Raw genomic sequence first — 24431 nt, forward strand, 5'->3', positions numbered from 1 at the left:
ACTTACAAAAGCAGATTTTAAAAGACACTGTAGTAAACAGTAATGACAATAATACTTAGATTTTTCAATCAAAGTTCTTTAGAGATATTTATAAATGATGAAGAATTCCTAGAAATACACTCGCCAGAGGTTTTCAATTCTGCCACTGCCTTGCCACATAAACACAAACCACTGCCAAGCTGGGTAACATTTTACTCTAGGATAACATAATTAATTCCTCTATGCATGAGTTTTTAAGTGGTTTTGTGTATCTCATTATCTGAACTAATGATAAGATTTAGGACGTTTTAAAAATTTATGAAAAAAACAAAAACAAAATTTATGTATGTAAGGCCATACATAATGTTGTGGTATAATAATCCACTTTTTATCATTATAAATGGAGAAAACAAAACCCATGTGGCTTGAATCGGTGCCCCTCCTCCTTTGTAACGAGTTATGTCTGTCTTTTTAACACACACCTAGCACCTCATGTAAATATCAGTACTCTGAGTTTGAGGCACATACAGTGTTAACTCCACAATAAGTAAGGGATCACTAATTCCATCAGAAAATGTCAGTGTCCCTAAAAATGTTAAATGTTTGCTAGATGGAGGTAAACCTTCCAATAAGGCATAAAGCACTGGGTCATTTATAAAGCTAAGTGGTCACTTAAATCTTTGGGGGGACAGGGTGGGTGGATAAATGAATAAATTAAACATAAAATTTTTCCATACTCTGAGTCCCTGAGCACTGGAATAACGTGAAGACTTATAAAAACTCGTCTTACTCACACTTACTTTTAGCATTTCTAATGTTTCAGAAAAATGTTAATTGGGTGAAAACATATGTGTGTTGTTTGGTGATACTTCTATATATAGTATATCACCAAATAGCAAAAGAAAACATGAGCAGAAGTATAAAATGATGGAAGAAAGATTAATTTTAGTTTTATAGTTGGCAAGAAGCTAAGCAAAGACTATGAAGAACTAAAGTAAGAAATGCTATAAGACATATATAGTATACCAAATAGAATGGGACTTAGCTGCAGTAACAATTTAGAAATGATATAAAGATAAATTTGCAATAAACAATTACATACACTCAGATGACAATTTAAAAAATGAGCTTATACTTATGAAGGACTTTTTCCATAATGCTAAGATATGATTAATCAGCCTGCTCATTTGGGAAGGGGAAGAAACTAACCTTTCCTCTATAACATCAAAGGTCACAATTATGAACAAAACAGAGGGTCTTTATCTTAAAGAAAAATTAGCACAGCTCTCTCAGGCTTTGTTTCTACACATTCAGCAGTTTTAAGAATTGCTGAAGTTCAACCAAGCAGCTTATCTTGCACCCAAGAAATTGTTCGAATTTGACACTTTTTATTTTGTTTATCTGCATTACTCTAACCTGGGTGTATTTATATAAATTCATGAAAGGTAAAGATCTCAATTATGTCAAAATTATTTGGCATTGTGCTAGGTAATCCCTGGAGTGCTAACTGACGCCTTTCAGAGACCTTCATTCTCCAGGCACTGCCCTGTGTGCTCTTCAGCCAATGCCAGCTGGGACAGGCCATGCTTTCATCAGAAGGCTTAGCTCTGCCGGCTGGTGGGATCTTGATTAATTTTTGCTGTCTTTAGCCCAGTTTAAACTACCCAGGGTTAGTGGTGTGCCTCATTTCCACTAGACCTTAGGCTTTCTGTTAAACCCACTAAGCTTTCTTTGTATGCCCATGACCAGTACTTTTGTTGTAACTTTCTGATCTATACTCTGGTCCCCACCTCTGGGACTAGACTGTTATCTCTGTCCTATAAACAGAAAGATTCATCCTGCACATAAGAGCTACTTCCTCAGACTTACACCACACAGGATAACCTGTAAGAAGTTGGTTACGTGGTACATTAGAACTCTTGCTATGACCAGTAGAGAAGAAAACTAGGGTACTGACCTAATTTGATTCCTAAAAAGGCAGTCAGCACTCCAAGTCTTAAATGGCATGGTTGGGTCAGGTTTGGAGTCTGTCAGTGTCAAGATCTAAAAGTCCAATTCCAAACAGAATTGGAGTAAGTTCCATTCTATTTGATATACTATATACATATTTTATAGTATTTCTTACTTCTGTTCTGTATAGTCTTTGCTTAGCTTCTTGCCATGCTGGAAGCTGGAGGTACTCTGATTTAAAAGAGAAGAGAAAAGTAAAAGAAGGAATGCTGTCTGAGTCATGGCATTGTAGCTCCATGTGGTCCGTCAAATGTGGAACAAAACCTTAGTGAGGGGAAGGGATGCAGTGCTGCTCTGTATTTACTTTGGGCGTTGGGAAGTGTTCCTTTGATCTCAAAATCATTCTGAGACTGGACTGCATGGCTCATGACTTTAGAAGTGTTATAATTATTTTAGTTCACATAACAGTATGTGGTAAAGATATTTGCCGGACACCCAAAATTTGCATTCACCTTTCCATAATACAGAGTTGTTGCCAGGATGCAGCTTCTCAAATAGGGGCTACAATCTCTAATCAATCTTGTATTCAGATGCACCCATGTGTCTTACTCTTATTAAGAATAACTTTATCCTACACCCAAGACCCGCCTTAAAATTCATCATATGCAGCAGCCTGTGGGAACCAGGCTAGGGTCTCAACAGAATAGTGGAGAGGTGTTTAAGTTGAGCTCTCACCAATGTACCAAGCCCCAGTTTGTCAAAGTTTATAAATAGGCCATGATTTTTAAAAATCTTAAAAAAATTTTTTTTTCTGAGAAGCCTCCATTTACATTCCTACCAACAGTGCACGAGGGTTCCCTTTTTCCCACATCCTCTCCAACATTTGTTATTTGGGTTCTTTTTGATGATAGCCATTCTGACAGGTGTGAGGTGATATTTCACTGTGGTTTTGATTTGCATTTCCCTGATGATTAGTGATGCTGAGCATCTTTTCATGTGCCACTTGGCCATCTGCATTTCCTCTTTGGAAAAACATCTATTCAGTTTTTCTACCCATTTTTTAATTGCGTTGTTTGTTTTCTTGATGTTGAGTTGTATGAGCTGTTTATATATGCTGGATATTAATCCCTTATTGGTCATATCATTTGCAAATATTTTCTCCCATTCAGTAGATTTTCTTTTCACTTTGTTGATGGTTTCACGTGCTGTGCAAAACCCTTTAAGTTTAATTAGGTCCCATTTGTTTATTTTTGTTTTTATTTCCTTTACTTTAGGAGATGAATCCAAAAAAAATATTGCTGCAATTTATGTCAAAAAGTCTTCTGCCTATGTTTTACTCTAGGAGTTTTATAGTATCTGATCTTACATTTAGGTCTTTAATGTATTTTGAGTTTATTTTTGTATATGGTATTAGAGAATAGAACTACTATATGACCCAGCAGTTCCACTCCTGGGTATATATCCCTCCAAAATATAAAAATACTAATTCTAAAAGATACATGCTCCCCAATGTTTATAGCAGTATTATTTACAATAGCCAAGATATGGAAGCAACCTAAGTGTCCATCAACAGATGAATGGATAAAGAAGTGGTACATATATACAATGAAATACTACTCAGCCATAAAAAAGAATGAAATTTTGCCATTTGTAGCAACACAGATAGACTTGAAGGGCATTATGCTAAGTGAAATAAGTCAGCTAGAGAAAGACAAATACTGCATGATATTATTTATACATGAACTCTAAAACATACAACAAACTAGTGAATATTAAAAAAAAGAAGCAGATTCACAGATACAGAGAACAAACTAGTGGCTACCAGTCGTGGGGGAGGGGTAATATAGGGGTGAGGGATTAAGAGGTACAAACTACTATATAAAACAAGTTACAAGGATATATTGTATAACAGGGAATATAGCCAATATTTTTTAATAACTATAAATGGAGTGTAGCCTTTAAAAATTGTATTAAAAATTTTTTTAAATCTCTTCCGGGCAATCATTCATGATATTCTCCCACATTTGATTCCCAACTCAATACTTTAAATTGTTTTCATAGTAACTTTAAATTGTTTTCATAGCATCTGGCTCCTGCTTCCATATTCATCCTAAATACCAACCTCTGATTCTTGCTAGATCTAGTTACTCTCTGGCTACTCCTACTCTCTTCTTTGGGTACCCATGGACAGTATTCTCCTTTAGGACTCTATGACCTATTTCCCTGTTCTAAATACCCTATCCTGTAAAACAATCAAACCAATTTCTATATCTTTTTCTAAGAACAGAGTAAAATGTGGAGAGGCAGAGAATTCAAAAGCTTTGATACAAGAAAACAATGTTGTAGAACATACTAGTATTATTCCCAGAGAAAAAATTCTGCATAATTTTGATAGGTTAACAATTGGAATCCAGACTTGTGAGGAAATTAGGAATTAACATCAGAAAGCCTCTACCTTTCCTAGATTGACTAAACGAAGGGAAGAGGGGGTATTATCAGATCTCAAAGGTTAGAGTCAAATGACAGTAACTGACTAAATGGCAGGCCTGTCCAGAGGGAGCTGGAAAAGATGAGGAGAGGCAGCCACTTCCAGAAAAGCGCTTCAAGGCAGAGAGAGATGAAAAAGAAAAATAGTCTGGTTGCTTTCTCCCTGCCTGCCCTCCAATCGCCCATCAGTACCACCCATTAGCCGAATCCTGTTGGAAGGCAGGCCACTCAGGAGCTTGTAAAATGGAGCCTGCAGAGGTCAGCCCCAGAAATAAGAAACAAAGTACAGATAGGATAAACAATAAAGCTGAGTGCAAAAGGGCTCCAATTAACACAGCTGCAGATACCCCAGTTTGTGGATGCCTCTCACTGCATGGTGGCTAAAGAAGTTGAGTCTCTTCTTGGGTCACATCTCTTATTGGCAGCCACTGATCACTTTTTCATTCAATGCTTCTGTTTTCTGGTTTTCTCCTGAGGTTTAATTGTGGCTACCACTTTCCTGAGTTTGGAAATTCATAGACAAATCTGCCATCTCTGATATGGGTCAGCTACTTAATGGTTTGCTAGGTTATCCACCCTAACTCCTCACGCCATAAAATAAGAGAAACTAGATACATTATAATCCACTTTCTTTATAAGATGCTATCACATGTCCCCTCTTTTTTTTCCTTTGTATTAGCAGAGGAGTCACCTAGAGTTTCCCTTGAAGTCTTTCTCCTTAATAACCTGGAGTCATTTTACCGCTCACTAGATTGACATTTTCTTCAAATCAACAAAATCAGTCTATTTTTCAGTCTATAGACTATTTTCAGGCTATAGACTGAAGGACTGGCTGCTTGTATTGGAAAGATATCAAAACTTAACTTTTAGTTTCACTATCATAAACTACTGGATCCACAGATATACAGAGAGAGTAACTGAGGAATAGCCTTCAAAATATCTAGAAATTCTTTTGTTTTATATAAAACTTTCATGAGGGGAAAACGAAAACTTTCATTTTCCCCTTTCATGAGGGGAAAATGATTTTTTTTCTAAAAGTAAAAAATGGTTAAAAATAGTACTTATGTAGCATTTATGAAAGCATTCTTTAAATTTTTACAGAAGCTTCCATACTTTATCTAAGACTTGTTATATGACATTTAAACCATATCTATTCTGCTAAAAAAAACCTGCAATTATTTAGCTAAAAGAGGATTTTTATCATGAGGACAAAACAATAATAATCTGACTGAGTTTAATTTAAAATAATGTTTCAATAATCCCATCAATTTTTAACAGGTGAGGACACAGCTTGATATAGGAAGACCCTCGTTGGTAGAGCCCTTAGGCTGGTAGAAAGAGAAACCACTGCTCTCTCTCTCAATGACAGTCTTAAAGAATCCACACCAATAGAGTTGCAACAAATAAGAGGTCACAATTTAAAAAAAGAAAATCACAGAACACATAAGAAAATAAGCCACCAAGTATGTAAAAAGAGCAGAAAATAAAAAACAACAAACCCAAAACCACAAAGACATCCATTATTGCTACGTTTGGATACTGAATACAAAATAAGAGTGTTTACTATGGGAGAAGAAACAAAAATGAAAATTGAAACTATTGGAAGGAAGAAAATTAGATATCAAATCTACACTCCATCGTAACCTAGGAGCTTTGACATCATTTGTAGACAAGCATAGGACTAAGAATAGTAGAAAATAAAGCCACAGAGAAACAAAGAGATGGAAAATAATGAGAGATTACAAGACATGGAGAATTGTGATAGATGGAGGGTACAATGAACCTCTAATTGGAATATTAGAAGATATTGGAAACAATGAAAAAGTAGTAATAACGGAAGAGATAATGTTGAAAATTTTCCAGAATTGTTACAAAACAAAAATCAGCATATTGAGAAAGCATACAATCTAAGTAGGATAAATAAAAAAGAAATCCACATCTAGACAGTGTGTGAAATCATACAGAATACCAAAAATAAAGATAAGATCTTAAAGCCAACTGGAGAAAAAGTTACATTAGCTACAGGGGAATAGCATTTAGACTAAAACTGATTATTCAATGGCAATAAAGCAACCAGAAATTAAACAAATCCATATATCAGTAATCAATAAATGTAAGTGCAGTGACTCTCCAGTTAAAAGACTGGATAAAAATTAATCAATAATTAAATCCATAAATTGTTATTTATGACAAACATCTACATCATAAGAACACGGGGAGTTTGAAATTAAAACTACAACCAAAAAGAGCTTATATATGTGTGTGTATGTGTGTGCATATATAGATATATAGATATAGATATAAAACTGTGTTAGCCAGCGTCCTCCAGAGAAACAGAACTAAGAAAATATATAGACAATATAGATATAGATAAGAGATTTATTAAAGGAATTGACTCATGAAGTTATACAAGCCAAGAAATCCCACAATCTGCCAACTGGAAACTTGAGGACCAGGAAAAACTGTGGTATAATTCAGTCTGAGTCCAAAGGCCTGAAAATCAGAAGAGCCTATGGTATAAATCTCAGTCTGAGGTCAAAGGCCCCAGAACCAGGAGGTCCAAGAAGCAGAACATGGACATTCCAGCTCAAGAAGAGAGAGCAAGAATTTGTCCTTCCTTTCCTTTTTGTTCCATTTGGGCTCCCAACAGAGTGGGAAATATCTGTCCACATTGGTGAGGGTGGACGTCTTTATTCAGTCTACTGAATCAAATGCTAATCTCTCCCAAAAACACCCTCACAGACACAGCCAGAAATAATGTTTTACCAGCTATCTGGGCATCCCTTAGCCCAGTCAAGCTGACACATAAAATTAATCATTACATTAATGTTAAAACTGACAAAGATATAATATAAAAGAAAATAGACTTAAAAACTGAAAGCAATGCCAGAGATTGAGAGTCATTATAATAAAAGTTTCAGTTCACGAGGCAAAAATAACAACTTAAAATCATATGAACCTAATAACCTAGCTTCAAAACTTGAAAAATCAACTAATCCACTTCATACTGGTACATTTCAGCATCCCTAACTCTTTGTATATATGGACATATCTAGAACCCTGCACACAATAGCTATGGAATCCCACAGTGTCGCCAAATTTATTTTTGGAATATTTACAGAAACCAAGCACATACGAGAACAACAGCAACAACCACCACAAAAAGAAAGGTTTAAAATTTTCCTATATATATATATATAAAATATCAAATGTGGGGTTTCTTATAATCTGTATGTTTTATAATCTTATAATCAGTATTTATTATAATCTGTATTTTTATAATGGGTATTTTATAATCTGTATAGTACAAGTCATGTGGGGTAGTGGTGGAAGCATAACCTTGTACGAGTACTTTGAAAGTAATTTGGCATTGTCTACTAAATTTGAAAATAAACATGCCTCATGACCCACTCAACAATTCCCCTCCTATATATACTTTTATACATATGTACCAGAAGATGTGTATACAAACTGTTTGTGGTAGCATAATTTTTAATAACAAGAAAATTAGAAAGAACTCAAATGTCAACTGGCAGAAGAATATAGATAACTAGATTATGGTGTAGTTATGCAATGAGATACTATAGCACAGTGAAATGAATAACTCATCATTAGAGCAATCCACATGTATGAATCTCAGAACTTAATGTTGAGTGAATAAAGCAATATCAGAAAAAATACATGCAGTATGAAAAAATTCATAAAATACAATATAAAGCATTATATTGTTTTAGGAGATACATGAGGTAAAATTAGAAAGAAAAGAAAACTATGAAACATACATTTCAGGTAAGAAGTTTCTTCTGGGAATGGGGGTTCACAGAGCTTGTGATATAGACTTTTATATATACATAATATTTCATAATTTTGAAAGAATGAAATATATGCAAATAGCCAATAAGCACATGGAAAGATGTTCGGCGTCATTAAGGAAATGACACTGCAAACCAAAACTGCAATGGAATACCACTTCACACCTATTTGGATGGCTACTGAAAAAAGGGAGGGAGGAAGGAAGGAAGGAAGGAAGGGAAGGAGGGAGGGAGGGAGAGAAGGAAGGAGGGGAAGGAAGGGAAGGAGGGAGGGAGGGAGGGAAGGAGGGAGGGAAGGAGGGAAGGAAGGAAGGAAGAAAGAAAAGAAAGAAAGAAAAAGAGAGGAAGGGAGGAAGGCAGGGAGGAGAGAACTGGAGGGAGGAAGGGAGGGAGGGAGGAAGGGAGGGAGGGAGGGTGGGAGGGATGGAGGAAGGAGTGAGAGAGAGGGAAGGGAAAGGGAGGGAACGGGAAGGGACCGGACAGGAGGAGAAGAGAGGGGAAGAGAACAGGAGGGGAAAGGAGAGGAGAGGAGAAGTGTGGGTGAGGATGTGGAGAAACTGGAAGCTTCATGCATTGCTCATGGGAATGTAAAATGTCAAAAATAGTTGGGCAGTCCCTCAAAAAGTTAAACATAGAATTAGCACACAATTCAGCAGTTCCACTTTTAGGTAAATATCCAAAACAATTGAAAGCGGAATTCAAACAGATACCTGCATGCCAATATTCATAGCAGCATTATTTACAATAGCCGAAAGGTAGAAACAACCCAAGCGTTCATCAACAGATGAATGGATAAACAAAATGTGGTATATACATAAAATGGAATATTATTTAGTCATAAAAAGGAATGCAATTCTGATACATGCTATAACATAGATGAACCCTGAAAACATGCTAAGTGAAATAACCAAACAAAGAAGGACAAATATTGCATGATTCCACTTTTATGAGGTACATTATTATATAGGCAAATTCATAAAGGCAGAAAGTAGAATACAGGCTACCAGGAATTGAGGGAAACAGGAATTGAGGAGTTACTGTTTAACAGATAAAGGGTTTCTGTTTGGGATAATGAAAAATTTCTGAAAACAGACAGTGGTGACAGTTTTACAACATTGTGAATGTACTGAATGCCATTGAGTTGTACACTCAGAATTGGTTAAAATGATCGATTTTATGTTACACATATTTAAACACAATAAAAAATTGAAAAGGGGGCAAAAATATAGAAGATTCTGCATAAAAAAAGAATGAGTCAGATCTAGAAATAATGACAAGGAATAATCTCCTGGACATATTAGTAAATTTAAAAAGCAAGAGGTAGAATGATATGTGTAGGTTACCACTTTTAAAGAAAAAATATCAATAGCCAGGACATGGAAGCAACCTAAATGTCCATCAACAGAGGAATGGATAAAGAAGATGTGGTACATATATACAATGGAATATTACTCAGCCACAAAAAGGAATGAAATTGGGTCATTTGTAAAGATGTGGATGGACCTAGAGACTGTCATACAGAGTGAAGTAAGTCAGAAAGAGAAAAATATTGTATATTAATGCATATATGTGGAATCTAGAAAAATGGTATAGATGATCCTATTTGCAAAGCAGAAATAGAGACACAGACTTAGAGAACAAATGTATGGACACCAAGGGGAAAGTGGGGGTGGGAGGACTTGAGAGATTGGGATTGACACATATACACTATTGATACTATGTATAAAATAGATAACTAATGAGAACATACTGTATAGTATAGTTAACTCTACTTAATGTTCTATGGTGACCTGAATGGGAAGGAAGTCCAAAAGGGAGGGGATATATCTATATGTATGTCTGATTCATTTTGCTGTACAGTAGAAACTAACACAACATTGTAAAGCAACTATACTCCAATAAAAATTAATTTTAAAAAAATAAAGAAAAAATATGAGGACTTCCTACACACACCTGCACACAGATGTATATGGAAAGATTTTCTGGAAAGACACCCAATAAACTGATAAACTATTTCCTATGAAGTAAAGGATGGGGTTGGAGGGTGACTTAGAATAGATTTTGAATTTACTTATCACATATCTACTTTACTTACCAACTGTCACACATTTTAAAAATAGATGTGAAATTAGAGACTTTTGTCAATAGAATATTAGGTATTTTAGAAAAATTAAATGGTCAGAAACATGTGATTGATTGGATGGGGAAAGACTAGAGTTAAGGATACCAGTTCAATGATTATTTTGATATTGCAAACACATGACTGTTGGTATCTGAACAAAAGCTCTGGCACTGGAGAAATGTCTTAAATATAAATAAATATTTGTTTATTTAATATAATAAATATAAATACATAATAAATATACTAAATTATAAATAATAAAAATAAATATATAAATATATATTTATTTGATATAAGGGATAAAGAAGATACAAAACTATAAAGATAACTTCAAATTCTGAAGTCTAGCTGACTGAGAAATTTCCAATCCCTTAATTATTATGAATAAATAATAAACAAAATTCTCTACATTCACAGATTCATTCCTCAAACACTTATTGGGCATCTATGTTGTGTTGCCAGGCACTGAGCTAGCACTGGGGCTACAGAGATGACCAAACACAACCCCTACTATCAAAACACAGTTTCCTGGGAAGACAAACGTGAATAGAAAACTACAGTATAATGAAATAAATGTTGTGGTATCTTAATCAATGCAGAGAGAGCACAGAGTAAGGGGAACTCCATTTGCCAGGGGTGATGACAAGAGGTTTCAAAGAGGAGGTACAATCTGAATAGCATGTTGAGGGACGGTCTAGAACCACGCTAGACACAAGGACCAGAATATCAGGGAGGCGAGATGGCTGTGGCAGTTTTCAGCAGTGTGAGAACTTCAGGGCGCCGGAGAGCAGAGTGTAAGTACATTCAAGTGCAGAAGAGGGTTAGGAGAACATTAAGTACCCAAGATCCCTTAAATCAACATATCCAAAACGACAATTCGTGATTTATCCATAAAAACCTGCAGCTCCTGCTAAGTGAATCATTTGGCTTTAGTCCTAACAGGCTAAGCATATCCATTTGTGATTTATAGTTTTGATTATTTTGTTTTCTTGCCAATGCCAGCTCCCCCTCTAAGTAATAATTTTTCTTCTGTCCTGAGGCCTTAAACTCCTACTTGTTAAGGTGGGGTGAGGCGGGAGGTGAACGATACGTGAGAATAATTACGATTCTGCCTTTGTGCTTCCAAGCAGGCTGAGGAAGAGGGAGATTTGAGGGGAGAGAGTGGGGACTTACTCAAGAATACATCCCTGAATATACAGCCCCATTCATTGCTAAGTGCTTATGAAGAGCCAGCGGTGTGCTTGTCCAGGCAAGGGGAAAACAGTGGTGAGCAGGTCATTGGAGTTCTCAGTCTCCTGCCTCACTGGTTAGGCTGCAAAATCACAGTACTCAGGGGCTTCCCTGCTGGCGCAGTGGTTGGGAATCCACCTGCCATCGCAGAGGACACGGGTTTAAGCCCTGGTCTGGGAAGATCCCACGTGCCGCGGAACAACTAAGCCCGTGCACCACAACTACTGAGCCTGCGCTCTAGAGCCTGCGAGCCACAACTACTGAGCCCACGTGCCACAACTACTGAAGCCTGCGCACCTAGAGCCCATGCTCCGCAACAAGAGAAGCCACCGCAACAAGAGAAGCCACCGCAACAAGAGAAGCCACCGCAATGAGAAGCCCGCGCACCGCAACAAAGAGTAGGCCCCGCTCGCCACAACTAGGGAAGCCCGTGCGCAGCAACAAAGACCCAATGCAGCCATAAATAAACAAATAAATAAATCACAGTACTCAAATAATGAAATGAATACTGAGTTGAGGCATCCGTCAATAATTGAGAGAATTAACATAGAGACATAGTAAAACATACTCAGTGGATGACTGCTGTATGCAGCAATATCATCTTATCATATCTGATGTGAAAATGTTAATTTTCACAGTTCTCAGCCTCCCTTGCTCCCTCTCACCCTCTCCTTTTCCTTCTCTGTTGTGCAAAAGTGTACACTACACTGACACCATGGGATACAAAAGTATTTCGGATAAAGACCTAGTTGTTGCAAGTAATGCCTATGGGTAATAACAGTAAACACAGTAATAGATGATACCCGAGAATTTACACTGTTCTAAGTGCTACTATGTTTTGTTTTGTTCAATATTCACTACAAACCTTTGAGGTAGGTTTCATTATTGTACCTATTTATTACACCTGAGACACTAATAGGTTGAATGAATTGTCCAAGGTCACACAGCTAATAAGTGTCAGAGCTGGGATTTGGACTAAAACAGGCGGGCTCCAGGGCCTGAAATGCTAAACATGCCACTGTGAAACTCTTGGCTAGCATCAGTTATTCTCAGCCATCAAATGAAACATGGGTATAACATGAAGAATGTTATGACAGAGACTCTCTAAGTGGTAAACATTTGTAGTGACAGACTCATACAGGATCTATTACAATATGTATCTCCTAGTTTAACCATGAAAATACGAGCTCTCAATATTCTTTCATAACTTTATAAACTAATTGCCTCAAACATATGTAATCCCTGAAGTCCAGACTCCTCTGATAAGGACCTTGGATATGCTACATTTTTGTAATTAGAACTGAAATATATTAAGTATCCTTCAGAAATAAGTAGGAAATGAAATTTGGAAATAAATAATTCAAATGATTTTGCTAATAAGATACTGTAAATTATATTATTTTTTATCAAATCATAATACCATAAAACCATAAAAACTCAAATTTGAAGAATCTTAGATTTCCTTACCCTTATCCTTTCCGCAATAACTGTCATTATTTTTTGGTTAATAATCCAAAGGCAGTGGTAATATCCCTAGGGATTTTAAACTTGTGACAATCTTAGAATAACTGCATATATTTATGAATGATACACTTTATTTTTTTCACTTTTTTTCTCAGTATTTTCTCTTTTAAAAAAGCCTTTATGCCATCGTTAGCTTGTTAGAAACTAAGGTCTTTCAGTGTTTCAAAAATGCCACATGTCATGACATTTTATAAATGGCACATTTGCTTCAGTGCCTGAGTTTAGCAAAATACCTCTCAGTACAGTTCATGAGTCTCACTATGCAGACTGGGAAAGGGATGCTGTCACCAAAAGGTACTCATTACATTTCAAGAAGACAATATGAAGTCAAGAGAGGGAGACCAATTTCTTGACACTTTATACAAAGGAGAATGTCCTCAGAGATGTTTGGCTGAGATCTGTAACATATATGCTATAATTAAAATCATAACCACAGGTTCCTGATTTTCTACAGATACCACAAGCTACATTAATTAAGGTAGAATTTCAAATTAGCCAAGTACTATAATCAAAATGAGGAGGGTTATCATTAAATGTGCTCGCAAGGGAGGGTCACCACGTGAGACAAAACCACATTCTGTCTGCCACTGTTGTCCTTCAGATGACTGAAAACAAAATTGTGATGTAACAATTTAAGCTAAAGTATTGACTTTAATGATTTATAAGTCCAGAATCCTAAAGACACGAGGTGGGATGAACATACCTAAGTGTGTAACATGCTGAGTTTAAACCTCCTTAAAAGGAGAAGGGAAGTGGAGAATTTTGTTATATATGTATAATTTATATATATGTATGTTACATATAAATATATAACACTTTTATACATTTATATCTATAAAGTATGTTTTAAATTTAAATATGTATAATATATTAAATATAATCTATATTTTGTTTTAATAAATCCTAACCCACTGCCCCATTGGGAATATGAGGGAGACGCAAGAGGGAAGAGATATGGGGATATATGTATACGTACAGCTGATTCACTTTGTTATAAAGCAGAAACTAACACAGCATTGTAAAGTAATTATACTCCAATAAAGATGTTTAAAAAAATAATAGTAATTCAGATCCAAGGTCTATATGCACTCTTTACTGATGTGTAAGCACAGATAAAATCATGAGCAAAGTCAGCTGCATCAAAGTGATTGGTGCTGTCTGGAGTTTCCAATACCTAAAACAACAGGGAAAAATCATAGATAAATCCACAAAGCCCTGGATCTGCCATATAATCATTAGCTTTGTGATCCTGGTTGTGTAGCTCAATCTCTCTGAGGGTCACATTATTTTTAATCTCTAAATAAGGATAGAGTACTAATCTCCAAGGATTTTTAAGGATTACAGAAGATCATCCATATATCTCTTGTGACAGAGTTAATAGTTACATTTCCTCCTGGGAACACAGCTAAATTCTATTTCCCCTCCACCTCTACAGTTAGGTAGGGCCATGGGATTAAATTCTGGCCAGTGGCTTGGTGGTGGAATCCACATATGCCATTTCCAAAAGAGGCTCCTAAATTGTCCTCCACAACCCTCCAAATTCTACCTCCCAAGTTCTGGCTAAACGACTTCAGGTCTTTGATGAACACAGAGTATTCATCATCAAACTTGGCTTACTGTAGTTCCAGAAGACCCTCATCAGACTATAAGGGGAACATAAAGTAAATGTGACTAGGGCTCTGTTTGCATAGAAGTTAGCTGATGCTGTCAAATACTACAGAAATGCTGTTGTTGTTTTCTTTTTCCATTATTAACTAGTATCTGCTGAGTAGCACATAAAGGTAAAGGGAAATCTACTGACAACCAAAGTGCCATTTTATCTGATTTAATTAATTAACTACTTAAACCCTTATGTGCCAAGGACTCGTCTAGATACTGGAAATAGAGTAGTAAATTCAACTTTATCCATGCCCTTAATGTAGCAATATTCTAGTGAGTGAAACAGACAATAAGCAAGCAAATTCACATATACACAGACACACACTTTTTTTTTTTTTATTGCGGTACGCAGGCCTCTCACTGCTGTGGCCTCTCCCGTTGCGGAGCACAGGCTCCGGACGCGCAGGCTCAGCGGCCATGGCTCACGGGCCCAGCCGCTCCACGGCATGTGGGATCTTCCCGGACCGGGGCACGAACCCGCGTCCCCCGCATCAACCACTGCGCCACCAGGGAAGCCCCATACGTTTTATATAGATCATATATTATGTATGTTACCTATCATATATATGTTGTGTGTGTATGTCTATATATAACATATTTCATACATATATAACAGGTAATAAGTTCTATGAAGAAAAACATAACAGGAGAAGAGCATATATTATGATGGAAGACTACTCTAAACAAGGGGTGGTCCTGGGAAGTCTCCTTAGGAGATAAACTGAAATATGAATGAAGTGAGAGGATAAACCACTCCAAACAGAAGAAACTGCAAATGCAGAAGTGTGAATAGAAATTTTCTTGATACGTTTGAGGAATATCAAGGAGGAAAGTGTAATTAGAGACCACAGAGCAAGGGCTAGAATGGGAGGAAATCAGCCCACAGATGTGGACAGGGGCCAGACCATGTAGGCACATGGCCATAGATAGGATCTGGGATTTTATCTGAAACCTAATGGGAACAGTTGAAGAGTTAAGACAACGGAAACGATATGGCTTACCGTTTTTAAATGCAGCCACTCTGGCCACGGTGCAGAGAACAAACTGCAGAAGGCAACAGTGGAAACAATAGTCCAGAAGCTGTTGGGATGATCCGCATGAGAGATGGTACTGCTACTGAACCAGGCTCGTTTTTGCCCGTCGCACAGTGCGCCAAAACGCCGAGACACTGAGGTTTGCAGAGAGGGTTTAGTCACGAGGCAGCCAAGCAGAAAGACGGGAGAACTAGCCTCAGATCCATCGCCCCAAAGCAAGGGGCTCGGCGTATTCATGGATTAAAGACTAAAGAAGCAGGGAGGTCTGAGGCGTGGGGAGCGTGGGGAAAGGTGATTGGGAAAAGGTGAGATAATTGTCCTTCTGCGCAGGCGTAACTAAGCTACAGCCGCCGCTTGTTCAGAAGGTCACTGAGCGGACACTCGCGCATGCCCAGTTGAAGGGTCGGTGGTCCCATCCCCTCTTAACCAGCTCAGCTGGAACGAGACACAGCTGACTCCAAGTTCTTGAAGAACCACTCCGGCAAACATCTTGTTTAGGTGATGTGCGGTTGGAGGACACGCAAGTGTTTTGCAGCAACAGTTAACAACCTTGATTAGTGAAGGCAGGTTACAGGATTAAGTAATGATTACTTACAGTTTCAGGCTGCCTGGGACCAGTCTGGTAGTGGAGGATGGGCGTGGAGGGTTTACACTCTAAAAGTGCAGTAAACAAGATTGCTGGTGCGCCGGATACGGAACAGGAGAAAAAGAGTTCAAGCATGGCTCCAAGGTATGATCTGAGAAACAGTGCTCTTTACTGAGAGGCAGTATACAGTTTTAAGGACAGTTCTGGAGTGGTCATAGGGAACAATTAAGGGTTTTGGACGTGTGAAGTTTTAGGTTCTTCAAGTCATACCAGTAAAATGTCCATAGTTTACTCTCATATCCAATTGTCTTGGTTCAGAAAAGGAAGCTTCAAAAGATAAGGTCACTCCACGCCGAAGACCTTTCACTAGTGACACTGTAGGGGTCCAGGAGAAGGCCTACTTTTAGTGGCTTTGAGGCAGGCCGGGATGTGAGTTTCTGTATTGGATACTTCTCATACCTTGCCTCCTCTTGGCCCGACTTTTACTCTAACCTTTGCTTCCACAACTAGCTTTGCCTGCTTAGACCTGACAGCTATCAGCACCTCACCTCACCTGCCCCACTGTACCGCCCTGGGGCTTCTCTGAGGCCATGCTGTGGGACACCTTTGGGAACCCACAATCCCATGGGACTGGCGTGAATGGCTCTTGGTGTGTGAAGGAGCTAACACACCATGGGGCAACCCACAAGCAAAGGAGGATGAGAGCTAATACATGTTTCCTCCTTCCATCCCTCAGGTGGTCAGTTTTGAGGCTCTTCCTAATAGCTCCTCAGAAGTTCAAGGCAGGATCAAGCTCCAGGAACCCCTTTTAGTAACTAAGTTAAAATATACGTTCACACTGGCTTTCCTTCCTTCTCTGTTGTACTGTCTCCAGTCCCTTAGTCTTTCTCTCTGGGGTCATTTCCCAAATAAATATTCTGCATGCAAATAGAAAGCAAATCTTCATGATGAGACATTCATTCATTCACTCATGAGTTCATTCATCTAATATAGGATGAGGGCCTCAGGATGTACTTATGTGTTTCACTAACCCTGTGCTATTATGTCTCTTACAGAAACTATTGTCTGACACTACCTTAAAGGCTCTGTGATAGATTGAACACGATGAATGAAACGGTGTGGTACAAACTGTGAAGAGAATCGAATGCCTTTTATATATACCCTCCCTCACATCTTCCTGGTCACCCACCTTCTCCAACCTTCTGAGGCGACCAACACACCAGCTACAACCTGACAGCACCTGCCCCAGCAACATTGCCTACTTTTGATTTCTTACCCAGGATCGCTAACCTTGAGGGACTCCTGTACAAACTTCCCTGACACACACACAACCTGAGGAAGCTGGTGGTCTGACCACGGGGGGTCAACTCTGAGTCATATGCTCACTTCTCAGAGGCCGGCAGGGCAAGATCAACTCCACTCACTTTCAGTTACAGTCTTCGCGTTTGTTCTCACTTCCTCTGTTGTACTCTCCAACTCTTACTCTTCATCCCTGAGATCACTTCCCAAATAAACCATCTGTATACAACCCTTGTCTCAGGTTATACTTTGAAGGAGAAGCCAGGCTAAGACAGTTCAGTAGACAGGCAAGATTGCTAACTAGCGTTGAGAATAGCACTGTATTTCTTGGGTACACTGGTTCTACCTTTGTTAAAAGATTAAGGGGACTCTCCCTTTCAGGGCCAACTTTTGTTAATTACTGAATAGGATCATCATGGTAAATGAAATGTAATTTAACCGCACTCAGCATTCATTCCCATCTTCTCCTAGTGGGCTTTTCCGAACTATAGAGGCTAGAAAGCTAAAGACCTGATTTCCCAGACTCTCTTTATGCCCACGGTTCCCAACAAGAATTCAGTTCCTCCAAAATTTGAAGACAGAAAAAAGAATTTTTCTTCCTGTTGTCTGGGGCTATTTTCTGCTAGGAAGTGGAGTCATGAAGGCACAGGCTTTTCTGCAGCATCATTGGCTTTGTGGTCACCAGCTGGGGTGGAAGCAGTAGCCTCCTGACTTTCTAGTGACCACAGCAGTGGTATGTTCAACTCAGTGGTTCAGGAGGCAGCCTCCTAATTTCCTACCATCAGACTCTAGCAGAGCTAACAGTTCCCCTAGTGAGTCAAGTGCATAGTGTTGAGGAAGCTATTCTGGTGGGGCTAAAACCCACACTAGTCCCACCAAGAATTTTTTTTTTTTTTTTTTTTTTTTTTTTTGCCGTACATGGGCTTCTCACTGCTGTGGCCTCTTCCATTGCAGAGCACAGGCTCCGGACGCGCAGGCTCAGCAGCCATGGCTCACGGGCCCAGCCGCTCTGCGGCACGTGGGATCCTCCCGGACCGGGGCATGAACCCGTGTCCCCTGCATCGGCAGGCAGACTCTCAACCACTGCGCCACCAGGGAAGCCCCCACCAATAATTTTTAAATCACTGCTTCTCTGTATTATATCCCTTTTCTCTTAAAATATGTAAGACAGTAAATATATATATATTTATATGTATATTTGCACTGAACGTTGACAGTGCAAATGTCAGCACAAATATGACAGTAAATATATATTTATATATTTTTTAAATGTATATTTATACATATAAATATGTATAAATATATATATATTAATATTTATAAATATAAATAAATATATATATGTGCTTGCACTGAACTCTGACTGATACACACAGGTTATTCTTGTTCTAAGTAAATATTTCACTCCAGGAATCAATAATTTCTACATACAGCATTGAGATCTTATCAGAGCTGTTGGACATTCACATGGCAAGTCCTTCCCAATAATCCCCAACCCAGGAGTAAAATCTGAGGAATGACGATTGCTAGCAGAGCTCAGGAAAATAACACCCTGCAAACATTACCACAACCCTAGCCCCGGCACAAGCCTAGATTCCCATTCTTCTGGCAGCCACGTTAAAGAGGCAAACACTGAAACTCCATCTGAGACAGAAGGCACCATAAATAAAAGCATCTAGTTTTAAATTTCAGCGGAGAAACAGGAGTCGCATGTAATGGGGTTTCCTGACAGGGGAAGAAAACGGTTAGTGGAGGGTGAAAAGCAAGCTCTTTTAATTATCAAATGTCTCAAAAAAAGTCTACTGAATTGAATAGAAAATCTATCTGTATTACTCATGTTCTTATATTCTTAGGTGAAAGTTTCTGGATATTAATTAACCTTTACTGAAGATCCATAGTGAGTCACATATCAAATATAATGCCTATCTCAAACATGACACTTTTACCCTCTACAGTTCTTTTATTAGTTCTTCCCTGTTGCAGACCCTCCCTACAATGGTCTGAGACTTCAGGTAATCAGACCTGTCAAATTTTGTGTAAATTGTAATCAGGAAGATCTAAGTAAGGAATAAGCCTGGGGCTCATTCCTTGTTAATCAAGTAATTGAGTTTGAAATGCAATAATTTCAGTGCCTAGGTAATCTTTTAAGCAACAATTTTAGCTGATCAGAAGCTATTTTAGTTATTACTAGTGTTTTCCATATTTGAGCCTCTGATGGAGTGGGAGCCCTTGGGTTATTTCAAGGAATACAGCTTGACAGACAAACCATTATGCTTTGCATATAAAGATGCTACTCATTTTAAAATGGATGTAGATGATAGAGTAGAAAATAAAAATTGATCTAAAAGAGTGTCTGAATTCATAGTAGTGTTTGATTACCGTGTATTTTCTCAGTAAATAGGTAATAAATATACAGCTACTATCTCAGAGATATGGTTCATAGAATTTTTTTATGTTGAGAAGTAGTCATAATACTCAGAAATGTCAAGAGCTTTTGTGTCAGAGGATGGAGTTTGCCAGAAATGTGTCCTATGAGAAATGTAAATATAAATACAAATTAAAATAAGAGGCTTAATTCTCCCTGTTAAAAATAAGAGAACAGATTTACCGTCACTTTTTTTTCTCAGAGCATTTACTTTAGAAGACTTGTAATTATAAGTACTTCTCTTTGAAATGTATATAAATCCTTTAGAAAACTAGAATAGGACTTTTGCCTCGGGCAATCTTTTTTTATCAACAGGTCAGCACTACATTTCATTTGGCAATTATCAGCACCTCAGCTGACATAGTCTCGAGTCCTAGCATCCTGTTTTCAAACTGTCACCAGTACTGTGATATCCCAGGTTTAAGTGTCAGTAGCACTGATAGAAAGATCTCACATGGCACACTGCATAGTAGGTGATGCTCATTAGCAATGACCCTGTACTTATTTCCCAAATGTGATTCCCAGACATAAGTAACACCCAGAACATCAGCTTGTTTAATTGGACTGTTCCGTTAGGCAGTGACTCAATCATGAAGGGAAGAAATAACATGTGTGTTTTCAGAATTCACTGTCTTCTGAGTCACACCACTCCACAGTGATTTAAATGATGCCTAAGGCTGCTTTTGTGCTCAAGAAATACCTGTTATTTTTGATGGGAGCCCCAGTTGACAGTCTCATCAGGGAATACTATATGTCCTTTTTTCTGCTATTAGCTTCAATATTATCAGAATTTCCTGACACATAAATCTTTTCACATTAAGACACTGCATCTAAAGTCATGGTTCTTTTGCTTTTCCATAATAATGAAAAAACCCTAAACAGATCATTACAACATTTTTGAATTTTATATCAGTGATTCTTGGACTAGCTCCTCAACATATACTGTGGTACAGAACAAAGGAAAGCTATCATTTTCTTTTACCTGGAGATTTTTAGTGAAGCCGTACATTAGGATGGATGTCCAGGCACCTACCAATGATGCTACCCAATTAATATCTGGGTTCACTGAAAGTCAGTACCAAAAAAAATGTCGTAAGAAATTATCTGTTGTAGAGAAATTGGAATTCTTGTGCACTGTTGGTGGGAATGTAAAATGGCATAGTTGTTATGGAAAACAGTATGAAGGTTCCTCAAGAAGTTAAACTATCATATGGTCCAGCAATCCTACTTCTGAGTATTTATCCATAAAAGTTAAAGAGAGAGAAAAAAGAATTGATATCTGCATTCCCCTGTTCATTGCAGCATCATTCACAGTAGCCAAGATGTGGAAGTAACCTAAATACTCATCTGTAGATAAAAGCATAAACAAAATGTGGTATATACATACAATGGAATATTGTTCAGCCATACAAAGAAGGAAATCCTGTCACATGCTACAAAATGAATGAATCTTGAGGACATCTTGCTAAGTGAAATAAGCCAGTGACTGAAGAACAAATACTATCCATACATGATTCCACTCATACGAGGTACAAAAAGGAGTCAAACCCATCGAAGTAGAAAGTAGAATGGTGGCTGCCAAGAGCTGGGAGGAGGCAGAAGCGGGGAGTTGCTGCTCAGTGGATATAAAGTTTCAGTTACGCCAGACGGAAAATTTCTAGAGATCTGATATACAACATTGTGCTTAAAGTTAACAATACACATTTGTGAGGAGGACTGAGCTCACATTATGTGTTTTTTTAATCACAATGGAAGGAAAAAAGAAAGAAATCATCCTCATGACCACTACAAAGTATAAATGCTTTTTCTACTTGGATGAATTATGAATTACAACCTCTACCCGCACACATGATGATGTAGCTACCAGTGATGCTCGCACTTCTCACCTCGGTCCATGCTCGGTGACCACCAGAGTTTGCAAGTTATGAAAAAAGGAGAAATAGAAAAAAAATCACAAATCTAATTCTCACTTTCCTATATGTCTCAATGAATAATAATACTTATCTCTCAGATTTGCTAGGTATAATAAATGTAATGTATTTAATCATATGTCCAATTTCTGATAGATGAGAAGGAACTCTCACACTAAATAAAGTCATTTAATAATATCCTTACTTAGTTCGTAAATTTAGATGATCAACCTTGATATCTATACATTTAATTGCAATTTTATTCAAGGAGGTGACTCAGTCATGAAGGGGAAAAATAACATGGAGATTTTGACACTGGACATAGACAACAGTTTCTATAAAAGGCATTAGCAGGGCTTCCCTGGTGGCGCAGTGGTTGAGAGTCCGCCTGCCGATGCAGGGGACACGGGTTCATGCCCCGGTCCGGGAATATCCCACATGCCGCGGAGCGGCTGGGCCCGTGATCCATGGCCGCTGAGCCTGTGCGTCCGGAGCCTGTGCTCTGCAACGGGAGAGACCACAGCAGTGAGAGGCCCGCATACCACCAAAAAAAAAAAAAATATATATATATATATATATATATATATATATATATATATATATATATATATATGTATGGTGCAGTGGATATTCTGGTACATTCTTCCTGCAGCCAGGAGCATTGACTGCTGAGGCTCACTGCTGAGTCCTTCCACATGAGCTGCCTCCTACTGAAGGAAACTGTCTTATCCAAGGTTATACCCCCTCCCTGCAGGCAGACTACATCTATAACTAGTTGAATTGGGGTGCAAAAGCTTTGGCCCCTTGACTCAACTGGTATTCTAAAGAGCTGTACCAGCTTCCAAACACCCCTTAGAGTCAACTGAAGCCTCTTGTGCAACTTCTCCCTGTGCCCAATTTTGCTTTCTTCATCCCTCACAGGCATTGCATCTCAGCACTCCCAGTGAACTTTCTGCTTACAAATCTCAGTATCTTTCCCAGAGATCCCGACCTACAGTATAAGGCAGATTGTTTTAGAATTATTATTTTTCCTAACTATAAAAATGTCCAAACATAAAGAAAGGTTGAAAAAACACTACAGTGACACCACAGTGACACGGTGTCACTGTATTTGCATTTTAGATTCCGTATTTACATTTTACTATTGCTTTATAAGATGTCTATCCATCTGTTTTAAGTTCATTAAGAACACCTGAATATTTAATTTAAAATACTGGTAATCACCATAAAATGTAAAATTGCAATGAAAATACACCTCAGCAGAAATCAAGATATTTTAAACTGCCTTATCTTGCACTTATATGAGATGTTCAATCAAGACAGAATGAAAGCCATTACATGTTCAAGGCTGTGTGAACAAAAGAAGGCAAACCGTATTACATACTTTGCAGATAACAATACCAACCACTCAGGATAGACTAACAACCAATGGTTGCTTGCTAAGCTTTCCTTTCCTGAAACCTGCTGAAGAAATCAAAACAATGTATCACGGGGTGGGGTTATTTCTTACATGCTATGTAATGGACAGACCTCCCATCATTCCTCTCCAGGGAAATGTCATACTTGTCAATGAGAAATAGATAGAAACCTGAATGGCAGATAGGAATTCAAGAAAAATTTTAGTAGCCTGAAAGCCAATCATATTTTTCAATTGCCAAAGTTCTAGCCCCTGGATTAAGAACAAATTTTTCTCAAGTGATCGTGTGAAGCAGAAAAGGCATGTGAGAACATTAGAGATAGGGGAGACTGTGCAAGACAGTGGAATACAAAGCCCTGAGCTCAGCTCCTCTCACAAGCACATCAAAATCACAACTATTTGCGAAAACAACCATCAGTGAAAAAGACCAGAACTTAGTAGATAAGATCTTCCACAACTGAAGAAGGAACTACAATGAGATGGGTAGGAGGGGTGGAGTCACAACATAGTCAAATCCCAAATCCCTGGGTGGGCATTTCACAGGCAGGAGAATAATCACAACTGCAGAGGCTCTCAAAAGAGTGAGAAGTCTGAGCCCCTCATCGGGCTCCCAGCCCAGGGGTCCTGCACCAGGAAGACAAGCCCCCAGAGCATCTGGTTTTGAAGACCAGCCAGGCTGACTTTCAGGAGTCCCAGATGGCTGAGGAAGATAGAGACTTCACTCTTCATTGTTGCACACAAAATCGCACACCCTCCAGAATGCAGGACAGAAGCAATCATTTGTTAGGAGCCTGGATCAGACCTACCTGCTGATCCTGGAGAGGCTCCAGGAGAGGCAAGAGGCAACTGCAGCTCACCCTCAGGACATAGACACTGGTGGCAGCCATTCGTGGGAGCTCCTTCTACCACGTGGACTCTGGTGCTGGCAAGCGCCATTTTGGAATCTTCCCTCTAGCTTATTGGCCCCAGGACCCAGCCCCAACCTGGCCAAGCCATC

Source organism: Hyperoodon ampullatus, assembly GCF_949752795.1.
Source record: "Hyperoodon ampullatus genome assembly, chromosome: 1".
In the NCBI taxonomy this organism is placed as follows: Eukaryota; Metazoa; Chordata; class Mammalia; order Artiodactyla; family Ziphiidae; genus Hyperoodon; species Hyperoodon ampullatus.